The 6000-nt window shown below is 36.6% G+C and overlaps 1 protein-coding gene across 4 annotated transcripts in view; it reads left to right on the top strand.

Annotated features, from left to right (window-relative positions):
• Positions 1-226: 226 nt before the first annotated feature.
• Positions 227-6000, top strand: part of LOC110465440 (synaptic vesicle 2-related protein-like) — a 53311-nt gene continuing 47537 nt past the window's right edge. For all 4 annotated transcript variants that reach the window (XR_002464617.1, XM_021521244.1, XM_021521243.1 and 1 more), the window contains exon 1: positions 227-314. The gene's annotated coding sequence lies outside the window, so the exon portion shown is untranslated. The remainder of the gene's footprint in view (positions 315-6000) is intronic.

Raw genomic sequence — 6000 nt, 5'->3', positions numbered from 1 at the left:
ATGTCCCAGTGTTCACATACCACAAACGTTTATCATCGTTAGTAATTATAGTGTAATTAAGCTGAACTTATGGATAGTTCTTACATCAGATTATTTGAGTAGGACATGTGATTGATAATTGATTGAGTGGTTTTACGTCCGCTTCACTACCGAGTATGTGATTGGGGTAAGGTTACACATAAAGAGTTATTTCCCTTAGTACATTCGGAGCAGGTGCCCGAATACGAAACTTAGCAGTCGACTTCATTTCCTGGTTTTAGGCCGGTGGATCGATGAGTGTTTGCCAAGAGGAAACCAGGGATGTCATCGACAAGGTAGGTTTTCTTCCTTATGTCGCCCGTGTACCTGGTATCAAACGTGTCATCCGGGTTACACATATCCTATATCATTACCACAGTAATTGCAATATAGCAGATGATGTGTAATCACTATTATGTGTATTGTATATAAATATTTAGGCTACATCCACAAGTAGTTGTTGACGTAGTGGGCACATTTCAAGTCACGCCAGACAACACAACACTTGTAGCTATGGGAAAATTCCCAATTCTGATAACTTACCATATTGATATTGTATCAGAACCTGTCATCGTTTCTTAGTACACTGTTCATGCGTGCATATTTTCAGGTCTATTCTCTGTAGCAGAAAACCTATAGTGCAATATTGTAATATATAGGTATTCTGGTACATGTTATCGTATCCGTGGTATGACATAAAAATCCCCCTGTTGAACCTACTAATTACACTCTAACCCCGGTCCATACTACCTAATCTAAATCACAACTACGACTGTGTACATCCATGGCCACCACCACGACCTAACACTAGCACCGGAGAGTTAAGGAGGCCCATGGTCAATTGGTACGGGAGCTCAAGCCTACCACCATGTTTATTATATGTGTAACAGGAAAGGAATAACACAATGACAAGACTGAGATTCAAACCCAGAACCTCTGAACTTTAGACAGATGCTCTCAACCAACTGAGATACTTGTACATGTACCTGAAGATGCACATGCTAATCTATATATACCACCTTCTGTGGGTGTTTTTAGTTAGGCATGATATGTTTCAGAAATAAGAAAAATACAGCAAATACTCAGACCACAGACTTAGATAACTTGATAACCGTGCTCAGACTAAGATTATTGAACCAAGACCTCCAAATAATAGACAGACATTTTAACCACTGAGCTCTGGTCATGGAGTATTATTATAATTCCAAGGTTGCAGAGAAAGTAATCGAGTGTTCCTGGAATTTTTTGCATGCCTTATAGATGCCATTTAAGTGGCATTAAGACCCTTCAACATAGATATGTTGATAACAATACACATAGAAACAATTACTGATGAACTAGATTTGCTTCCTTTGTTGGCATTTAGGCAGTGTACAGATGGCAGAATTCACCGATAAAACATTTATAAAGTTTAACATACGTTAACTTAAAGTATTTGAACCATGTATTTTTGAAACTTAATCAGTTATCAACTTTTGTATTATCAGAAACCAGCTACAGGTATGTTAACCCCTTCACCAAGGATCCTGTTTACAGGACATTAAAAAAAACCTGCATGCATTTAACCTTTATGCAGACTTTAGAGTCTCTTAAAATATGAGACAGACTAATCATGGTCCATAGGTATAAGGTCAGGAGAAATAGAGAAAATTCACAGATTTTGTCAGGTTCTGGATCTTTGTTTACCTTAAACCCAGACCTAGTCATAGTGGCCACCAGTAGCCTGTGGATAATCAAGGTATCACTACTTCATCAGCCAGCAGGTAAACAGCACACTTTATAATTACTCAAGGTCAACAATAACACTGAGCTTCTTAAGCACACATACATGATATTTATTCAATGTAAGAAAACAGCATACTGAAAAACACTATGATGAAATAAAATCAATTCCTACATACAGACAGGCGGGTATGACCAGTCCAGTGTAGGTGTTATATGGAAATAACTTGTTTTTTTAATTAAAACACAATACCTGGAGACTGTACTTTTTGTAACAAAAAGGCTGTTGTTTAGTGTTAGGGAGACTGTAATAGTGTTGACCTCAGTTCTCAGATGATCACTGTCTGTACACAACTCGTCTTTATTACAAACACCCAGTAATGACATCAGATAATGCTATTGTACTTTACATAAACAAAGTACAGAAAGTTCGATATTTTCTGTAGCCGTTAAGTATTTTTATTTTACATAGACTGAAGTGCATGTGAAGATGACTTGATGTGGATTTTGTACTCTGGTATCCACCAACCGTCATTTACATGTCATTACGGTATGTCATTGTCAGATCAGGGCTGTTGCAAGAACATTCAATTCCAACAAAATATTCAAAAATAAAATCTGAACATTAAATAGGCAATAACAGCTAGCATTACCACTGGTAATGAAAATCATTTTACAACATGTTTTAGATGAAAATGAAATACTTAATTTTTTATTTTATAGAGTTGGGGGGGAGGGAAGTATATAGTTTTACCAATGTCTGTCCCATCTCATTGTGTTAAATCCCTTCCCTGCCTGTCGCATTGTTGTTCAATGTCATGACTCTACCAACAGACACTAATTAAAAAGTCTCAGTTTGAAAATACCTCAGATGAGTTCGTACGTCAGTGTTCCAAGGTCAATGCCATGACCACAGTTGCTATTTATAGGTCAACTCGTGGACAAGGGGTATTCATGTTTTATAGAGTATGCTTTATAGTTTAAAAAAATTTCTGATTACATGTGTCGCATATAAAACACACTGTTAGATGAGTAAATAATCCTGATTTCATCTGTTTGAACAATAGATGAGGCATTAATTAAGGCATATCGGCTAATGGACCAGTACAATCAGGTACTCGTACAGTCCAATATTGACAGAGTTTGGTTAATTACAGTTGACTGTTGATTATTTTAACAAAACATGCTACTGGCACACAAAACAATATCTGATCATTTTGATTGACGTTATGTAATCGGTGGATTGTAATGCATTAGTGACCCATTGTAAACTCAGAGCACCTGCAGGCTACGGAGTGCTGAGTAAAGGAACAACTCCATCTGGTCATTCCGTCAGAGAAACTAAGATTACACTACAGGCATCATACAGGTCGTGCCCTATAGACAGCACTGTATACAATTCATTATAAAGAGACGGGTACCGTTTGTAGTACTTGACCAGGGACACAATATAATAAGATAGTGCAATTACCTCTGGTAGTCCAAAGCTTAAACCTTCAGATCAATATACGCTACTCAATACGATACATTGTGTTTATAATTGAATTATAACATAGAAACACAAATTCAAAATTTTCATTTATTACCAAGGTAATTTAAAATAAATACACTGTCGTCAACTTGTCTTTAGTACTTTCATCTCTTCTAGGTGATTTTTCAGGTCTAAAGAATCTCCTTGTAGCATTGAAAGTACTCAAGATAAGTCATCAGGAACATGTATGTTTTCATTACTTCTTTATCCCTTAAGAAAATTTTCTAGTTATATACACATGTGTACTGGTACTAAGATTAAAAATTACACTAAGACTTGCCAACACATATTTGTATGTTTATCAGTTTAACCTTTTACTCGTCTGCAAATTCGCCATTGACAGGCAGATGCATCCCTTTTTATTTCAAACATTCATTAATAGTTTTGTTAGATTTGTAACTTTCCATATTATCAAAATCACAGGTTTCAAACAAATGATTCAAATAAAACAAACAAAATCCGGTCTGTGACCAAGGCCCTAGATGTTAGATAAGGAAATTTAACATTCATAGTTCATAGTATGGTAATATTGCACAATCTTATACAGTGGGTGCTTTTTAAAGTTATATTTATGTAACATACAAATATATATATAATGTTGTATTTGACTTTCTTAACTGGTTGTTTACCAAGGGCTGTTCCTAGCTTAAACTTATAGATACAATAATGTTAAGACCCTATTTATAATTATATTAGATGTCCGATATTTACTTTGCCCCAGTGCTGTACGTAAATCCTTCTATGTACTGTCCCAAATGTTAGGCCTGATCATTTGCACACATAATGATAATAAAGTTAAGTATTTCATGCTTTTTGGGTCAAAAGAAAAGATGTAAGGCTCCCTGTTGATAAATGGTGTAATAGGATGTCATAAAAATAAAAAAAATAAAACTATATCTAAATAGGGTGAGATCACTGATGATCTAAACTTGTATGATGGTACTTGTCGCAGTTTTTGTAATTTTAGTAATGTATTTAACAGAGGTTTACCGAGTGAGGAAACAGACATTATCACGTAATGCAATAGCTATATATAGATTCACCTTGGGTACATTAAATGAATCGCTCACATTTCAATAACATTTGAGTAGCGATTTATTACTTAGTAATTGACAAGAGCTGTAATTTTGTCGGAATTATGTCATAAAAATCTCCAATTAATTATGCTTAAGCATTCATTTATCATAGTGAATCTGCTCTATAACAAACCCTGTGTATTGGCACCAAACCATAGTTTTATTTATGGCTCCGTCATTTTATTATAAACCTGCCATTTCCTGTCCTTTTTCAATGTCATCATTCTAGTGTATTTATTTCTCAACAGATTTCTGTCACACTGTTTAATAGGTCGAGTGTGTGATGTACCTCAAAGGAGTTTGTGTTTCTGGGTTCCAAAGTCAAGGTGAAGGTCGTCGTTACCACTTCTAGAAATGACATCACTCTAGTAACTTCATTTGTATAGCGGATGTATATAAATTTCATACCAAAGAACTTTTACATAACAAAACTTACATGATTATTATAAACTTGTTAAACATGATTAATTCCTTAGGTAGTTATTCAGTTGCAATTTAATTTCAATATTACATTATTTTATTGGTGTTAATGCCCCTTTCTGAATTGTGAACATGGGAGAGGTGCGATATTACCGGTACTGTGGATTAAAGTTCTATTGGACTTAATTTGTTGCATCAAAACTGAGTTTTAAGCATTTTTAGTTAATTTTCAAATAGATTCCAACTCCACATACAGCAGGTGTTTTTTGTATGTACTTATTTTAGCTCACCACGGTCCTTCGGACCAGGTGAGTTAAAAATACCATACCGCAGTGTCCGTCATCCGTCCGTCTGTCAATTTCCCTTTAAAACGCTACTAGTCCTGAAGTAGATTTTGACTAAATTTAGTCTGGAGCATCCTTAGGCCAAGGGGACTCAATTTTGTATAAATGGAGGTGTGTCACCCCTGGGGGCAGAGGGGAAATAGAGGTAAAACCTTTAAAATCCTTCTTCTACTGTAGGAATTAAGGGATTTTATTCTAATTTAGTCTTGAGCATTCTTGGGCCAAGGGGACTCAATTTTGTATAAATGGAGGGTGGGGCCCTCCTCGAGGCAGAGGGGTGGGGCCCAATAGGGGAAATAGTGGTAAAACCTTTAAAATCTTTCTTCTACCTTAGGGACTAAGGGATTTTATCCCAATTTGGTCTGGAGCATCCTTGGGCAAAAGGGACTCAATTTTGTATAAACAGTGAGTGTGCCCCCCCCCCCCCCCCCTCTGGGGGCAGAGGGGCGCGGCTTAATAAGGGAAATAGATCAAATTCAGACAGGATTTTGTCCAAATTTGGTATGATGCACCTTTTGGTATAGGGGAACCAACATTGTATAAACAGTTGATCTGACCCCCCTGGGGGCATAGAGACGGGCCCAATAAGGGATATAGAGGAATAGCTTTAATATCCTTTTTCTTCCGTTGGAATGAAGGTATTTGGCCAAATTTGAACAGTAGCATTCTATTGGGAAGGGAAATCAATTTTGTATAAATGGTGGGTCTGTCCCCCCTGGGGCCTGAGGGGTGGGACCCAAAAGGGGTAATTTAGCAAATTCTTTAAAATCCTCTCCTTCTGTAGGAATGACAGGATTTTGTCCAAATTTGGTATGATGCACCTTTTGGTATAGGGGAACCAACATTGTATAAACAGTTGATCTGACCCCCCTGGGGCCTGAGGGGGGGG

This window comes from Mizuhopecten yessoensis, unplaced genomic scaffold (genome assembly GCF_002113885.1).
Source record: "Mizuhopecten yessoensis strain PY_sf001 unplaced genomic scaffold, ASM211388v2 scaffold11077, whole genome shotgun sequence".
In the NCBI taxonomy this organism is placed as follows: domain Eukaryota; kingdom Metazoa; phylum Mollusca; class Bivalvia; order Pectinida; family Pectinidae; genus Mizuhopecten; species Mizuhopecten yessoensis.
Note: the sequence above shows the minus strand (reverse complement) of the source record. Positions and strands in the feature narration are given on the sequence as shown.